The sequence below is a fragment of the Sorex fumeus genome, unplaced genomic scaffold (genome assembly GCF_029834395.1).
Source record: "Sorex fumeus unplaced genomic scaffold, SorFum_2.1 ptg000019l, whole genome shotgun sequence".
NCBI classification, from domain to species: domain Eukaryota; kingdom Metazoa; phylum Chordata; class Mammalia; order Eulipotyphla; family Soricidae; genus Sorex; species Sorex fumeus.
In genome coordinates, this window is record NW_026606076.1 from 24493341 (window position 1) to 24512322 (window position 18982).

Consider the following 18982-nt stretch of genomic DNA (forward strand, 5'->3'; position numbering starts at 1 on the left):
CACTGAACTTTGAGTACTCCTCATGCACCACTGGGTCAGCCCCAAAGCCAAATAAAACAAAACATACACAAAAGCAGCTTCAAACAGCAGAATGGGACGGTCCGATCACAAGTCTCATCTTGGAATCTGTCCAAAAGAAACTAAAACAGGTGGCCCAGGAAGCCTGGGCACTCCTGGTACTACCTCATGTCATTCTATCCGTCTACTCCTACCTGGGGACGGTTTACCAGAAGCCGATTCACCATCTTCTCCTGTCACTGTTGTTCTGAGGATCAGCAGGAGGCTCCATGCAAAGACCTGGAAAGTCAGAACAGTGAACACCAGAGAGGAGCACCTCCTCCCACTCCTGAGCTCAGACCAGCCACACCCTCCCGCAAAGCCTCACAATTCCACCTCTGGGAGACAATGGCAGAAGCTCCTGTCTCTACTGGGGATGCAAATTTTATTGGCATCTGTGCTGCACTTCAGGAGAGGAACCTGGGCCCAAGCTACAGGGGAGGAAAAGACAGCCTTCTCCAATCCCCGATTCCTCTCTGGCTCCCAGAGGAAAGTCCCTGTACGCCCTGCCAGGGGCCGACTCTCAGCCCAGGAGCTCCCAAATAGGCTGGCAGCAGTGCTGCCCCGTGGGAACCATAGGCTGGAATGTGGTTCCACCATGTGACTTAGAGTGGACAAACCTTCGACACTCTCTTGCAGGGTGGACAAGTATATGCACCTGGGCACTCTGTCCTGGGGACCTCAGTATTTTCCACAAATGCAGGTGTCGTCTGCTCAGGGAGAGATGAGGAGTCAGGGGTGCTTTGCACCTTGATGTGAGGGAGCTGAAATTCATGAACCAGAAAAACATACACCAGTATTGTGGTTAGAAGGCAATAATATGAGTTGTGTGCTTGACTAGATGAACCCATCAATCCTCTGCATCCCATATGGCCCCTAGCAGAGCCAGGGATAATACCTGAGCTTAGAGACTCGAGTAAGTCATGAGCATCTCTGTGTAAATGCCCTCTCCCCACCCCAAAATCTAAAGAACCAAAAATAGCCCCCCAAATATATTTTCATTGGCAAATCGCAGCCACCTGCAAGTCCCCTTCCCCCACCCCCGCCTGACCCGGGCTCTCACGGCAGACAATGAAAATGACCAGCAACAGGTCTCGTGCCATTAGGTGGAGGGGCTGAAGCTCTGCCCCTCAAATCTGGAGATTCTACAGAAGTGAGCTTAGGGCTGATGGTTCAAACATGGGACTGCTGGGAGTGTTGGGACGGCCAAGCCCCTGGCTGAGTCCCACATTCATCCACTGTTGCCCCATCCTGAGCTGGAGACGATCGTGGCCAAAGAGGCCCCCCAGCATCAGGAACTCACAACTGTCACTCCTGAACCCTGGGAGAGCCCCCACTGCACCCCAAAGCTCTGCCTCCCCCTAAAACCTCCATCACTCCTCACGATCCACCTTGGTGTTGGTGAACAAGTGAAAATCCAGAGCAAAATTGCCCCAAAGTCGGCTCGGCCCCTCGGCTCAGAGTGTGGAAACGGGAAGGCGCGGGGTGCTCACAGGAGGTTGCTTGAGTCCTGCAACTAAATTCTTCTTCAGAGACCCCCTTCCAGGATGGGGCACACATTTACTTGTCCTTTGCCAACTGAGCAACAGCCCCAGTGTCTGAGTCAGGGATGGAAAATGAACCATGACATTTATGATGTCACTTATGACATCACTTCCGTTTCCATTAGGTACCTAAAAGAGCCAGAGTCTAGGCACTGAGAACCTTTTTGCCACCCAGGTGAATCTGTGCTGCAAGGGGGATGGACTCGAATAAAGGGGTGGAGAGGCAAATGCTGGACTGGTCGGTCACACACTGGGGGCCTGGGGGCCTGATCCTGCATCGAACCAACATCGAACCAATGATATCTAAACACAGAATGTTACCCTGACTCTTGTCAAATGATCCCTGAGCTCAGATACAAGAGTAAACACTGAGCACTGTAGGCTGTGGTGAAAAATATAACAAGAAAAAAGGCAAATTCAACCGAAGAGGGGGGAAATGATGTACAAAGACAAATTCGAGAATGAAACATTAAAAGAGTGAAATTTCTGGTCCTTAAAAATCCACTATTCTTAGGGCTGGAGCAATAGCACAGCGGGTAGGGCATACGCCTTGCACGCAGCCAACCCGGGTTCGATTCCCAGCATCCCATATTGTCCCCTGAGCATTGCCAGGAGTAACTCCTGAATGCAAAGCCAGTAATCTCTGTGCATCGCCAGGTGTGATCCAAAAAAGAAAAAAAATCCCCTATTTTTGATCTATCCCTGCTACAGAAACTCACAGTTTCTCCTGAATCCCTATTGTTTATTCACCATTGTTTGTGCATATATATGTGTAAACATAAGTGTGGCTTTGTGTGATTTTTGTTTCGGCGCCACAACCGGCGATTCAGGGCTTACTCCTAGCTCTACAAGCAGGAATCACTTTGGTACAGACCATATGGGATGCAGCGGATAGAACCTGGGTCGATTGTTTGGAGGGTTACGTCCTTACTCACTGTACTATGTCTCCGGCCTTAAGTAAATGTGCTCCTAGCACACCCAGTGGGATTCCTGAGCAAATGTCCTGACTCCTGGAAAACTAAAACTAAAAAAACAAAACCCTTTACCCTGGTTGGATTCTAGTTCTAAACAATTTAGGTTTAACATTGGTTCATCATTTCTCCTCTGCTACAAGGAGCTGAGGCTTACTGAGTAACACCCATCCCAATACCCCTGAATCACTCCCATTTCCTTAGTATTCATCTTTAACTTCCCTGTGCTCTGCTTCCCCTATGTGTTAATCACCCATTTCCCAGAACCACAACCTGTGAATTGTAAGGTCAGATTCATCAGATTCATCAGAGATCTCTGGATTTTGTATTCGGAAGTGAAATGCTGACTTTCTCTTTCCTTTATATCCTCTGCAGTTTACTTTAGACAAATATCCCTTTTTGCTCCTGGACAAGGATCAGTACAGTCCCAGGTTGGGAAGATTGTGCTGCAAGGATTGGGATGGCCATGCCCCCAGCCCTCAGCTTTGTATAGACAAAGGAAGGCAATATTATTCTTTTGTAACTTCAGAGTTAATTGACTGCAGATAGTATATACTCTTGGGCATTGTCATGTTTATGAGACTTAAGCCTCAGCTGCCCTTTGGTCTTAGCACCCTAAAAGCAAGAGACTGGATGGACCCAGGAGAGCTGTGAGATACTCTGGAATCAAAAAGGGACAGGTAAGCACCATAACATAGGAGTGACTGACCATTTACGCAGATAAAAATTTGGCAGACGAAATTCTCATGGGGAGATTCACCCAAGGATACAATACACTCTGTCTCCCAGAGAAATCTATGTTGCTTTTATCTTTTCCTCTAGTTGTCTAAGTTATCAAAACTTGTAGCTGTTTGGATAAACACAGTAAGAGGCAAAGATCCCAACACTTAGTTCTCTGGGCTTTGACAGCAAATAAGGATATTTTTTTGCTTTTTGGGTCACACCTGGCGATGCAGAGGGGTTACTCCTCGCTCTGCACTCAGGAGTTACTCCTGGCGTTGCTCAGGGGACCATATGGGATGCTGGGAACCTGCCTGCAAGGCAAACACCCAACCGGCTGTGCTATCTCTCCAGCCCCCAGAGCAAATAAGGCTTTTAACACTTACTTCTCTGGGCTCTGAGACCAAGAAAGGCTTTTACTGTAAATCCCAGACTAAGTGTTCGGGCCAGTTCACCTTGTCCTATCCCATGGGGATCCTGTCTCTAGTGTTGTAACAGTTTGCATCAAGACCATGTGCACGTGCTTCCTAGAATGTGACATTTCGAAGCTGTGGTAGTTTTGCCATTTGCCCCGGGTCCATACAAGTTCCACGGCAGAACCTCCCTGTTGGGGTGCTAGGAACTACAGCAACTGAAGCCCGAGTCAAGTAATTATGACCAAGCAACTATGCCCTGGAGTAGATGACTTCAGAGTCAATCAACTCCCAAATATTAGGAGCATAGCATTGATGGTCTTGCTCTATTTAACCAAAGAACATTCTGTGTAGTAAAAACAAAAATAATCTATAGGGAAAATAGAAAAGCAGGAACATATACAAAGCCCTTCAACTACAAAGCAGTACAGATACAAAGTTGAGAATTACCAGAAAGTTATGGCTTATAAGTAATCAAGACTGACTTGGGGAACTGAGACAACGTGAGGTAAAATACAAAGGAAAGGTTAAATATAAACTTTAACTAAAATGAGGGATGTTAGCAAGGACATGATAAGTTTCTCTGGGAGGAGGAAAAGGGGTAAATATAGATGAAGCCTAAAACACTTTGGGTTAATATCCAGCAGATCACCAAACAGCCTGGTCCCTGTTTTCTTCTTTGATCCTCTGTCACCCTTCACCGGCCAGGGTGGGGAGACCAATCATAGCCACCAAAGGCACGCAGCGCATGTGCAGACATTATTTGAACACAACTCTCAGTACTCAGTGTAATATCCGAGTTTTGCCTGATCAGGGAGAGATGAAGAGCCGGGTGCAATTTTCAAGTTGATTTTAGGATACAGAAGTTTTACGTTAGAATAAACAACAATGTGGAGTCAGAGATAGTAAGCTGGGAGGGGCGCTTCCCATGCTGACCCCGATAGACATTCGGCATTTCACATGACCCATAAAAAACTTTAAAAAAAAAATTCCAGAGTGCTGCTCCTGAAGTAAGCCCTGAGATTCCACATATATGCCCAAAATACAGGCAAAAATAGCCCCAAAGTAAATTTTAATTTGCAAACTGCAACGACTCCTGGAACCACGCCCAAGGGATGGTCTGCAAATCAAGGATACTAATGAATAGTGACTGAGGGCTACAGTGTCATTTGCATTAGGGAGCTGCCCTCCTGCCCCTCAAAAATGAACAGTCCTTTTATAGTTTTGGATGCACCACAGACGATATGAACGAGGAGCTTGACTCTGCGCTGAGGCACCCATCCTGGTCGCGCTTGGAGGACGATCTTGTGTGGGCCAAATGCAAAGCACACGTCCTACCCACTGTGCTATCTCTCCGGTCCTCTAAGAGAATCTGCAGCTTTTGCAGCAGGGAGCTCCCGGCCAAAGCGTCCAGGACGGGGCCCAACACTGCCAACACCAGTGCCCTGGATTTATTTGGGAGTGGCCAAAGCAGAACTAAAGCTGTGGGGAGGGCAAGGCTTTCTATGCTGTGGGGGATGGAACCCAGGTTGGCCAGGGGAAGCCAAGAGATTTCTCAGAGTTCTGTCTCCTTTATCTGACCCTTTTTCCCATCATGGTCATCCTCACACATCTTCCCCCTCTATACAGTTTTTTGCTTTTTGTCATCACACGGGATGTTGCACAGGGGTTACCCCTGGCTCGGTACTCAGGGATTACTTGTGGCGGTGCTCAGGTGACCATAGGGGATGCTGGCTATCAAACCCGTGTCGACCACGTGCAAGGCAAACACCCAACCTGTTGCACATTTGGAAGGACCCCAAACAATCTCTTACTCCCTGCCAGAGTTTTGGGGATTCCATAGACTTGAGATGTTCAAAACATTGTGCTTGTGGCACTTTTGTGGCAGCCACGAAGTACACTTTCTGCACTCCCCACTCCCTTGGCAAAACAAAAGAGGTTCTACTGAGAGGTCCTGTTCTGACACTGTAAATGTTCATTAGTCATTCAATATGAATTTGACCATGTTTCCAAAGATCAGAGGGAAAGAAGAAGGTCTTCCCACATTCTTTACATTCATAAAGTTTTGTTGTGTAAGCCTTTTGATACGAGCAGTATCGGAGGATGTAGTAAGTGGGTGGAGATGTAAACAAAGGTCTCCCCGCATTCTGCACATGTATGTGGTTTCTCCCCAGTGTGAATTCTCCTATGTACTGTAAGCTTTGCGGATCAAGTAAAGGCCTTCACACACCCCCGACATATATAAGGCTTCTCTCTAGAATGATTTTTCACATGCAGAGTCAGGGCTGAGGATTGAGTGATGCGTTACCAAACACCAACATTTATGAGGTTTCTTCCACTCTTAATTTCCCTATGTGTAATGAGGAGTGACGGGTACCGAAGACATTTCCCACAAACCTCACATATAACAAGCTTTTATCCAGTATGTATTTTCTTGTGCTTAAAAAAGGCTTGAGGGGCTGGAGAGATAGCGCAGCGGGTAGGGCGTTTGCCTTGCTTGAGTCCTACCTTCCCATATGGTCCCTTGAGTACCGCCAGGAGTAACTCCTGAGTGCAGAATCAGGAGTAACCGCTGTGCATTGCCAGGTGTGACCCAGAAAGCAAAATAAAATAAAATAAAATAAATAAAAATAAAAAATAAAAGGCTTGAGTAAGAAGCAAAGAGCTTCCCACTGTCCTTCCATGCATATGGTTTCTCTCCGGTATTAACTCTGCTATGTATAATAAGGTATCGGGATTGTTGGAAGACCTTCCCACATTCTTGACACGTATATGGTTTCTGTCCTGTGTGGATGTTCACATGATCACACCGGGGTAGTGCTGGACGCAAAGTTTGTTCTTGCTGCTGACATTCCTGGGGATTCTGTCCACCTCTGTGGGTTTCGAAGGAGATGTCAAGGTGTCGAGGAACTGGGATGGCTCCCCCACATTCCTTACATTTGGACGGGTTTGTACCATGGTGACTTAGGAGACTGTTGGAGTGAAGGACTCTCTATAAACTTTGACCTCTCCCACCGTCCAGGGGCTTCTCCCCTGGGACGGTTTGTGTCCATGGACTGAGCACAACAGTCTCTGAGTAGCTTTTCCCAGGGGAAAGCTTCTTTGCAGCAAGGGCGCTCCCTTCCTTCTGGTCACCCAGAAAGGACATTCCACCTGTCTTGGCATCCACACGCAGCTGAGGATACAATTGGTTGCTCGAGATTCTGTCACAGTGTGCATGATCAGACAACCCACCCAGGCTGGTTGCTTCCCTGAGTAACAGCAGAGAAAGCTTCCAATTAGTTTGCTGTGCCTGAGAGTCTCCTCGTCCAGAAAATTCACATCTTCGGGTTGATTTCTAACATTTAACCCCCTTGATTGAAATTATGACATGAGACCGGATTTTCCAAGCAACGACTAATGTTTCAATAAGACGGATAAGCAAAAATTGAACAATGCGGGGTTACAGAGCTATAAACATTTTTTGAACTCAATGAACAGACACAATAAGTGGAAATAACTCCCTCTGCAGAAAAATGAAGTACCTGGAGTGATAGCACAGCGGGTAGGGCATTCGCCTTATAAGAGGCCAACATGGCCGACCCGAGTTCGATTCCTCCGACCCTCTCGGAGAGCCCGGCAAGCTACCGAGAGTATTCGATATGCCAGACACAGTAACAACAAAGTCTCCAATGGAGACGTTACTGGGCCCACTGGAGCAAATCGACGATCAACGGGAGGGCCTTTACCTTTACCTTTACCAGTTTAGACTGAAAATAAAAGGGACCTGAGACTGGGTTTGGTTCCAGCTCAGTGTGGAGCCCAGGATACATGTGCGAAGGCAAAGATGCATCCCCACACACCCGAGAGGGACACTGTGAAAACATCTCACCTGAAGCAGATTCCTCTCCAGGATCAATGAGGTTTTTTGTTTCTTGTTCTGTTTACTTAGGTGGGGAGAAGGTCACACCGAGCACTGCTCAGGGATTCCTGCTGCTGGGGCTCTGAGGGACATGTGGGGTGCTGGGAAGGAGTCCAGGTTTCCTTCCTGGTGCAAAGCAAGTACCCTTCCTAACGCAAAATCAATAGTGCTGCACCATCAGGTTCTTTTCAACAATCGCCACTTGTCTTTGCTGTATATCAGATCTAAAATCACAGTATTTCCCCTGTATTAAAAAGAGATTTCGGGGGGTCAGAGCCATACTACAGGTGTAGGGTGTTTGTCTTGTACGCGGCCGACCTGGGTTCAATCTCGGATATCCCATATGGTCCCTTAAGCATCGCTAGGAGTAATTACTAAGTGGAGAGCCCAGAGTAACCACTGAACATCGCTGAGTGTGACCCAAAAAGCAAAAAAATAAATAAATACAAATAAGTGTTTTTTAGATTTTAGAATTACTGATTTTATGCAGCAACAGGGTCGGAATGAAGATACGCATTGCGTGAAGTTAGCCAGAAAAAGAAACACAAACAAAATGATGCACCCATCTGTGGAATGCAGAACACTGGATGCAGAAATGTACTGTAAAGGGTGTGCTTAAATCATCCCTGATTTAGTGTTTAGATACTGTTATAGTGCATAGGATCAGAGACATTCCATCGAGGCTGGCTGCTTCCGTGGAGAACAACAGAGGAGGATTCCAATTATTTCTTGATTTCTTGATAGTCTCCATGTCAAAAAAATGTCGAGGCCTGCAGGTTTGGTGTCTAACATTTCCACCAGGCAAATATAATTATCGAAACCTGGATGGCTTTTCCTGTAATGACAAAATGTTTTTGGAAGAAGGACATGCAAAATTGACAGAAGTGTTGGTCATTAACTTGTGTCCATTTCTTTCTCAACTCGATGAAGAACACATTAAATGAAAATAATTCCTATACAGAAAATGGAAGCACCAGTTTCAAACAAATAAAAATAAACCAGAGTCTGGGTTCGGTTGTAACTCAGTATGGAGCTCGGGATGCATGTATGAAAGCAAGGCTGAATCCCCACAAAACTGAGAACACAGGGGCCATTGAAGACATCGAACCTAATTGAGTTAATGTCAGTTAATGTTAATCAATGAGGTTTTGGGAGTTTTTTTGTATTTATTTGTTGGTGCAGTGTCACACAAGATAGTGCTTATAGATCACTCCTAGCGGGGCTGTGGGGACCATATTGGGTGCTGGGTATAGAACCTGGTTCCATCCCTGGACAAAGCAGTGCACTTCCCACTACACTACTACTAGGGCCAAAAAACCAGTTCTTTTCAACAATGTTCACCTGTGCTTACATTCTATAAAAAAAAAACACCTCAGTATTATTTTGGTATTTAAAAAAACAGAATGTCTTTAAATCTTAAAACTACTGCGTTTATCACCCACTGAGGCTAAGAGCCTATTACTCTTGGCATAAGGCTGTGGATTTCCTCCCTGTGATGTCCAGAGTCTGGAGATCTGCTGACAGCAAAGAATGCCAGGTGCCCCCATTCAAGCCACATGCTTGGTCCACTGAAAATCCCACTGGCATAATAATTTATTCTGAACATGCAAACCTTTCCAGCTCACTTGTAATCGATGATCCTGTTGTACTGCATCAAAATGTGGTAATACTGAATCCCACATTTGGGGTTTGATGTCTGAAATCAAACAAAACAGAATGTAAGAGTTACTCACTGGACAGTAGAATGAGGTCCAGCAGATAGTGGACATCTTGATAGTTCTCACAGTCCAAACAGGCCCACAGAAAAGGGTAGATCTTTTGGGTGATCACTGTGATGACCTAGACAATATCCAAACTAGCTTTTGGGTGTTGTATTTTGACCAGACCAGATACTGGGAGCACAGGAAATGCAGGGGATCAAAAATCAGTCAGCTGCTAAAATGCAAGTGCGCTCCCTGCTATCCATGTCCTGATCCAAACTAATTTTGATATGGACTTATTCATTACTTTAAAACAAAGGCAAAAATATAACTAAGAGGAACACGAAAGAACAGGAGAGAGACCATGTGCTTAGCTTGAGGCAGACAGGCTCAGATCTCAGATCCCTGAACACCTCGGGTACAATTCCTGAGCGCACGGCCAGGAGTTACACCTGAGACCCACAAGGAGTCATGTATTACTATGGCTGGGCCCAAAACCTAAACGACGATAAACTTCTTAGGTACTCAAAAACATATAATGATCCGAGGGCAAAGATAAGCATGGTGTTAGAAAGGGCAGAGGGGTTCTGACTGCTCCAGAAAAGGGGACCCGGAGTTGCAGGCTCCACAGCCACCCTGCTAAGGCACATAAAGGAAGACCGAAGGCTGAGATTCCCATGGACTATTCTACACAACTGACAGATAAGGAAGATTAACGACAAAGCCAGGAAATTAAAGCACAGATCATTCCATGATGGACAGTTCAGGGGGGAAGAAGGGGAGCACGAACTTGGCACAGATGCCTGGATCCAGGAGCTTGAAGCCCTACGGCCTCAAACAGCAGAGAGCCGGGCACTCAGGCTCGGAGCCACATCCCACGTCTCCTTCCTGAAACAACCCAAGACCCGAGAAGCCTGTGTGCTCCTGTCACTGCACTGGGTCATCTTGTCGCCCTCATGCCTGAGGATGGTGTGGAAGAGGGTACGTCACCAGCTCCTGCCTTTGTTTTTCCTGTAGATCAGTAGGAGTCTCCATGGAAAGACCTGAGCCATGAGCACGAGAGGAGCACAGCCAGCCCCACCCCCCACCAGGAAGTCCCTGCATTGGAGCAAGAAATGTAGTGACTTGCCAGACACTTGGTCACTGGCTCACAGACCCATCCGCAGGGATACACTGCCAGATGCTCCTCCCTCTCCAGGGGACAGAGAAGTGGGTTGTGACCAGGCTGCCTGTTGGGACAGGAGGGCTAGTCTCAGCCTACAGGGGAGGAAACTATGCCATGCCCGAGCCCCGGGAATCCACTCAGGGCCCTACAGGAAGGTACCTAAGGCCAGGGACTAAATCTTAGGTCAGGAGCTCCCATGCAGAGATGGCCCCTGCAGGTCACAGTGACAACAGGCCCATTAGTGGCTCTGCGTGGGGCAGTCACAGGGACTCAGGGTGGACAAACCTTCAGCTGCCCTCTTGTATAATGGGCGGGGTCATGGGCCTGGGAGCTTTCTTCCAGGGAACAAGGTCACTTCTGCACTCGGGTGAGTCCCAGGTGCCCCATGTCTGATCTGCTGGACCTAGGCCATCCTGGTCGTGATTTACTGTAATACCAAATCATCACATGAGCCTCCTCCAGCACTTGCTCCTGTTTTGCAGGAACAGCTCTGAAAACCATGTAAACAGTGTCTTGTATCACAAAACTATCGAAATATCCAGGGTGTTTACTATGAGCCATGATTTTACGTGTGTCTAACAACTGGAATTTCTGGAGTGGGTCTACTTTTTTTTTTTAATGTAGGAGTACTTCTATTTATTCAGTCACTGATTAGCTGATTGAATTGTGCATAAACTCCACCTTACTTTCTTTCATTTTTTTTTACAATTTTATTTATTGAATCACCATGAGAAGTTACAAAGCTTTCGGGTTTAAGTCTCGGTCATACAATGAAACACCCGTACCTTCACCACTGCCCATTCTCCACCACCAAAAACCCCAGTATACCCCCATCCCACACCCTCCCCCTACCTGTAGGGCAGATGATTTTCACATTACTCTACTTTGATCACATTCAATATTTCGACACCAGACCCACCATTATTATTTGAGATTTTACCCCAACACTCAGATCTGCTGAAAAGGCAACAGTAGACAATTTGTGTTCTATTGCTGGTTATGAAAAACATATGATGTCGGTCGGCTGCAGTAAGGCCATGTGATTTTGAAATTCTAAAATTTTAACACTTAAATCTGGAGGGATTTCTGGCAAAAGCCACTGGGTTTCGAGATTCGCTCCTGAGTCTCTGGGATCATGGCCGTTGAGCAGCTTGATCAGGAGCCAGAAAGGCCATTTGTGGGTGATGACTTGGGGTCTTGTTGGGCTGGGGAGGACAAGCCCGGCTCCACCCACATCCCCTGAGGCCCAACAAGTTTCGTCACTGGGGGCCCCAGCCTGACTGTCCAATGGCCGCTGGAGGATCACGGCTACGGAGCCGCCAGGAGGAAGCAGTTGAAAAGACAGCACCCTTTCCCCCCCGCGGTGGCCCAGCAACAGCAACCTACTGCGGGGTCCGGACACATTTCTGCAAAAAGCTGCTGGGTTTCAAGATTTGTTTCTGAGTATCTGGGATCATGGCCGTTAAGCAGCTTGATCAGGAGCCAGAAAGGCCGTTCTTGGACGATGACTTGGGGTCTCATTGGGGTGGGGAGGACAGGCCCGTCTCCACCCCCATTCCGTGAGCCCCAAAATGTCTCATCACTGCGGGCCTAGACCTGACTGTCCAATGGCCTCTGGAGAATGATGGCCACTGAGCCGCCAGGGGGGAACAGGCAGAGGGACAACACCCTTTCCCCACTGGGATGGCCCGGGAACAGTAACCTACTGCGGGGTCTGAATGCAGTTCTGCCAAAAGCCACTGAGTTTCGAGATTTGTTTCGGAGTCTCTGGGGTCAAGGCCGTTAAGCAGCTTGATCTGGAGCCAGAGAGCCCGTTCGTGGGCGATGACTTGGGGTCTCATTGGGGTGGGGAGGACAGGCCCGGTTTCCCCCCATCCTGTGAGGCCCAACAAGTTTGTCACTGCAGGCCTGAGCCTGACTGTCCAATGGACTCTGGAGGATGACAGACACTGATTCGCCAGGGGGGAGTAGGTGGAGTGACAACATCCTTTCCTCCCTGGGGTGGCCGGGTGACAGTAACGTACTGTGGGGTCCGGACACATTTCTGCCAAAAGCTACTGGGTTTTGAGATTTGTTTCTGAATCTCTGGGATCATGACCGTTAAGCATCTTGATCAGGAGTCAGAGAGGCCGTTCATGGGCGATGACTTGGGGTCTTGTTGTGGTGGGGAGGACAGGACCGGCTCCACCCCCATCCTGTGAGGTCCTGCGTGTCTTGTCACTGTGGGCCCAAACCTGACTGTCCAGTGGCCTCTGAAGGATGGCGGCCACTGGGCCACCAGGGGGAACAGGCCAAGGCATGAAACCTATTCCCACCTGGGTTGGCCCAGCACCGGTAACCTACTGCAGGTACTGGGCGCATTTCTGCCAAAAGGCTCTGGGTTTCGAGATTTGTTTCTGAGTCTCTGGGATCATGGCCATTAAGCAGTTCAATCAGGAACCAGAGAGGCCATGCCTCCAATTCTATAGCTGAGCCGGAGGTGGTTTGTGGGTGTGTCTGCCACATACCTAACTTTTGGCCATTTACATTCTTGGTTAAGCTTTGCCCCAAATTTTTGGAGGCTAGCCAAAGGCACAGCAGCAATTTTGGGGTATCTGGAAGTCTGAAGGCGCCATCAGGCTGCTGATGCACTCGCCTCACAGGTACAGATTGACCTGCTGGCGGCAACCATACCCCTTGGGTCTACTTTTAAACCATGAATATAATATCTTGTGGATTGGTGTGGTAATACAGCAGATAAAACATTCACCTTGCACTTGACTGACCCAGGTTCAATACACTAGCACATATATGGGCTCCAGATCTCTGACAGAAGTGATCCTTTAGCTCAGAGGTAGGAATAAGCCATAGACAAAGAAGGGTGTTTACCAAAAATACTGCAACGTCAAAAGGTAACTCTAATGAAAGGAAACAAGAACAACAAATACTCAAGTGTGAATTCTGAGGCACCCCTCCCAGGTTGCCAGATGTGAAGAATAGTGACTCGGTAGGTCCCATAGTATGAGGTGTTTGGTGTTCCGCTCTCCAGAGAAACAAAGACACGGGGACCATAACAACTGATGGCAGATGGACCAGAGCACAGTGAACCTTTAATTCAGAACCGAATAGCATACTTGTAGAACATCTGAGGGAGATCGAGGTACAGGACTGCATGTATTGTGATTTACCATTTACAGAGGTCAAGTCACAGGCGCTGGAGCAGTAGTCCAGAGGGGAGGACATTTTCCTTGCACGGGGCAGTTCAGTTTCAATCCCTGCCATCCCATATGGTCATCAGGAACTGCCAGAAGTAACTACTGATTGTGGAGGCAGGAGTAACCACAGAACATCACTGCATGTGAACCAAAAGGTAAAATAAAATGTCAAGCCAGAGTCACAACAAAGAATAAGACAGTGGTGAGACTTGACAGCCCTGAGCGAAGTGATTTTATTTTGCCTTTTTATTCAAATTCCTTTTTTTAACTTTTAATTAGTGAGACACCATGAGGCACAGTTGTAGACTTACAAAGTTCTGTGCTTGGGTTTCAAGTATACAATGACCAAATACCCATCCTTCAACCAGTGCACATTTCCCACCACCACGGATCCCTGTATCCCTCCCACCCCCCACACCCTCATCCCACCCTGCCTCTGTGGCAGGGCATTCCCCTTTGTTCTCTCTCTTATTTTGGGTGTTGTGGTTTGCAAAAGAGGCATTGAGTGGCAATCATGTTTGGTCTATAGTCTACTTTCAGCATGCTTCTCCCATCCTGGGAGGAATCTTGCAACACTCTTTATTTGGTGCTCCATTCTCTATCTGGGCTGCCTTTTCCCCTAGCATGTGTGACTGGCCTCCAAGCCATGAAGCAAAATTCCTGGTACTAACCTTGGCAACTCTTGACCATGACAGCCCTGAGCAAAGGAGATTTTTTTTTCATTTTATTCATATTCCTCTTAGTTTTCACCAGAAATCTGAAAAGTACATGTTAACATACATATCAAGTTCAAATTCGGGGACCCTGGCATAGACTTTCCCTTATAGACTGACATCACAAAAATTTTGTTACACATAGCTAGGATTATTACCTCCCTGGCTGCACTTTTGTAGCACAGCATCCCATGGTACAAAGAAAAAAGACTTTCTGAAAAGGGTCTGTTTGACATTAAAAATTGTTATTAGGTCATTGAGTTATCTACTATGAATTTTATGATGTTTCCTAAGACCAGAAGGAAACACAAAGACCTTCCCACATTCTTGACATATATAAGATTTCACCCCAGTGTGAACTGCCCGATGTACAATTATGCTGGAGGCCTGATGAAAGGCCCTCCCACATTCCTTACAAACAAATGGTTTCTCTCCAGTGTGAATTCTCACATGACGAGTAAGGATTGAGGAAGAAACAAAGGCCTTCCCACACTCCTTACAAATATAAGGTCTCTCCCCAGTGTGCTGTCGCATATGGCGAATGAGGGTTGAGGATTCCACAAAGGCCTTTCCACATACCTTACATCCATAAGGCTTTTCTCCATTGTGAATTCTCATATGCATATTGAGGCTTGAGGAAGAAACAAAGGCCTTTCCACATACCTTACATCCATAAGGCTTCTCTCCATTGTGAATTCTCATATGTCGAGTAAGGCCTGAGGATACAACAAAGGCCTTTCCACATTCCTTACAAACATATGGTCTCTCTCCAGTGTGAATTCTCATATGGCAGAGAAGGCTTGAGGATACAACAAAGGCCTTTCCACATACCTTACATCCATAATGCTTCTCTCCATTGTGAATTCTCATATGCATATTAAGGCTTGAGGAATAAACAAAGGCCTTTCCACATAACTTACATCCATAAAGCTTCTCTCCATTGTGACTTCTCATATGTTGAGTAAGGCCTGAGGATTCAACAAAGGCCTTCCCACATTCCTTACAAACATATGGTCTCTCTCCAGTGTGAATTCTCATATGGCAGGTAAGTCTTGAGGAATTAACAAAGGCCTTTCCACAAACCTTACATCCATAAGGCTTCTCTCCATTGTGAATTCTCATATGCCGAGTAAGACCTGAGGATTCAACAAAGGCCTTCCCACATTCCTTACAAACATATGGTCTCTCTCCAGTGTGAATTCTCATATGGCAGGTAAGTCTTGAGGAATTAACAAAGGCCTTTCCACAAACCTTACATCCATAAGGCTTCTCTCCATTGTGAATCCTCATATGCACATCAAGGCTTGAGGACACAGAGAAGGCCTTTCCACATAGCTTACATCCATAAGGCTTCTCTCCTTTGTGAATTCTTATATGCCGACTAAGGTTTGAGGAATATGTAAAGGCCTTCCCACACTCCTTACATATATAAGGCCTCTCTTCAGTATGAGTTTTCATATGCCCGGTGAGGGTTGAGGATCGAGTGAAGGCTTTTCCACGTGCCTTATATTTATGAGGTTTCTCTCCAGTATGAATTTTCCTGTGTCTAGAAAGGTATGAGGAGTAACCAAAGACCTTCCCACATTGCTCACACACATATGCTTTCTTTCCAGTATGGATTCTACAATGTTGTAAGAGGTCTGAGGGTTGAGTGAAGGCCTTCGCACAGTCCTTACATGCATGTGGTTTCCCTCCTGTGTGGATGTTCATGTCATCACATTGGGGTGATGCCGGATTCAAACCACGCCCTTGCTGCTGATACTCTTGGGGATTCTGTCCACTGTGGGTTTCTAAGGGAAAATTACAGTCCTGGGAACATGGGAAAGCTCCCCCACATTCCTTACACTGAGACAGGGTCAATCCATGGTGACTTTGCTTGTGGGGCTTTCGGTGTGAAGGACTCGCTGTAAACAGTGCTCCTCTCCCACATTCAAGGGTCTGCTCCAATGTTGGGGTTTGTGTCTGTAGACTGAGAATAACAGATTGCGTGAAACTTTTCCCCGGGGAGGGATTCTTCAGAATGAGGTTGCTCTCTCCATTCTGATCACCCTCGGAGGCAATCCTGCTTGCCTTGGCATCCCCATGTGGCTGAGGGCACAAATGCACACTGGAAACTTTTTCACAGTGTGAAGGGTCAGAGACATTCCACTCGGGCTGGCTGATTTCCTGTAGAACAGCAGAGGATTCCAATTATCGTTCTCTGCCTTAAGTGTCTCCATGTCAAAAGAAATTGATACCTGCAGGTTGATTTCTAACATTTGCAACATACCAATGCAATTCCCGACAAGTGGATGGCAATACCATGGACTAACCTAATGTTTCTGTAAGACACACATGGAAAATTGATGAATGAGGGGCCATTAATTTGTTAAATATTTTTTAACTTCATGAACAGGCAGAAATAACTCCCTCCACAGAATACTGATGCACCAGATTCAAGATAAAACACACTAAATTCTGTGTTCAGTTCTATCTCAATGTGGAGTAAATCCGGGGATGCATTTGTTAAGAAAAACTGCATCCAACACTGCTGACACTGACCACAAGGGCCATTGAAAACATCTCACCATAGGCAGGTTCTTTTCAGGGTCAATGCCTTTTTCTGTTCTGTATTTTGTTTTCATTTAGGGTTGGGGTACACCATTCAGTGCTCAGCATTACCAGTAGGTCTCTGTGAAACACATGGCAATGTGGATGGACCAGTTTAAAAGACAAGGTATTTTAACGAATATCATTTGTAGATACTTTCAATCAAATGAAAAAGCAAGGCATATACATGAAACATGTTACAATTTTCTTTAGGTTTTGAGCAGAGATGTCCGCACCCAGTTAAGATAAGGGTCCTCAAATTCAAGCATCATACTCCAAATTTTTTTTCCAGCCATTCCCGGCCCTGCACTTTAAAAATAACATGCTGGTCCACTGATATTTTCTGTTAGTATTATAAAATTGATTCCAAACTTGCAAATCTTACCGGCTCACTCATACTCGGTGATTGAGTTCCTAAATCCCGAAGCCATGCATTGAGTTCTGAAACGAAACACAATATACAATGTAAGTATTCTTCGAATGGAGGGGCTGGAGCAATAGCACAGTGGGTAAGGCATTTGCCTTGCACACGGTTTACCCGGGTTCGATTCCCAGCATCCCATATGGCCCCTTGAGCACTGCTAGGAGTAATTCCTGAGTGCATGATCCAGGAGTATCCCCTGTGCATTTCTGGGTGTGACACCTCCCCCCAAAAAAAAAAGAAAATGAATTCGTCGAATGGGACGGGACATCCTTAAACAGGCAGTACAGCTTGAGGACATCTATTTGGTTCTCACAGTCCAAAGTATCCCACAGAAAAGGGAAGGTCCCTGGAAAGGATTGCTGTGAAAAGCTTGGCAATCCTACAAGACATGCATGCATGCCTCTCTTCCCCGGCCTCAGGGTTCCTCCTTTCAGCCAGGAGATCACCGCAGGCTTCAACCCAGAATGCCCTGAACCTCACAGTTATGGAGCATGGATTAGTGACAAGGAAAATGTGACAAGTAAACCGCATGTATCCATATAAAAATGGAGTAAATTACTGAAAAGGCATGAACAGAATCTTCACATCTGAAATGTTCTAGATTGTGGTTATCCAAGAGCTAAGATCCAGGTCCTAATTTAAGAATAAAATACCGGGCCCATAAAACACCACAAATAGTATAACTGGGGTCTTAAATGTTCAACAGGGGTTTGATCACAGCACAGTACGTAGTATTTTTTTTTCTCTAGTTTGAGATCCTCACCTGGGGATACTCAAGGCTTCTCCCTGACTGTGTACTCAAAAATCACCTTTGGTTTTGCTTGAGGATCATTATGGGTTGGTGAGAATAGAATGCATGTCCAGAACTTGCAAGACAAACACCGTGTTCACTGTACTGTCACTATAGGTTTGGCATCACATGCAATGTACTGAGCCTGTGCGAACTGATGCCTGAGTGCAGTAAACCCCAAAGCTTAACAAATCCAAAGATGAACAAAGATGACCAAAGCCCCCAGATGGTTTTTAAAATAAACATAAAAGGATGCAGACAGACAGCACAGCAGGTCAGGCACTGGCCTTCCTCAAAGTCAATTAAAGTTCGATCCTGACATTCAGTAGGGTCTCTCAAGCCATCAGCTGTGATCCCTGACTGCATAATCCAGAGGCAAATCCTGACTCCAGATGAACTAAGAACCACTGAAAGTGCCCACGAGCACTGAAATAGACCAACCTCTGATGGGGTGAGGCCCTAAGAAATACATAAACTGGGTTGGGAGCGATATTACAGCAGGCAGGACACAGACACTGCACACACGTACAGGATTGATCCCCAGCAGCACACAATGCCCCGGACCACAACCAGGATGAATAACTGAATACACAGCCAGAAATAACCCCTACGTATTTTTAAATATAACCCCAAACCAAATCAAAACAAAATAAGAGAATGCCCCGCCACAGAGGCAGGGTGGGCAGTGGGATGGGGGTGGGAGGGATACTGGGATTAGTGGTGGTGGAGAATGGGCACTGGTGGAGGGATGGGTACTCGATCACTGTATAACTGAAACCCAAGCATGAAAATTTGTAAGTC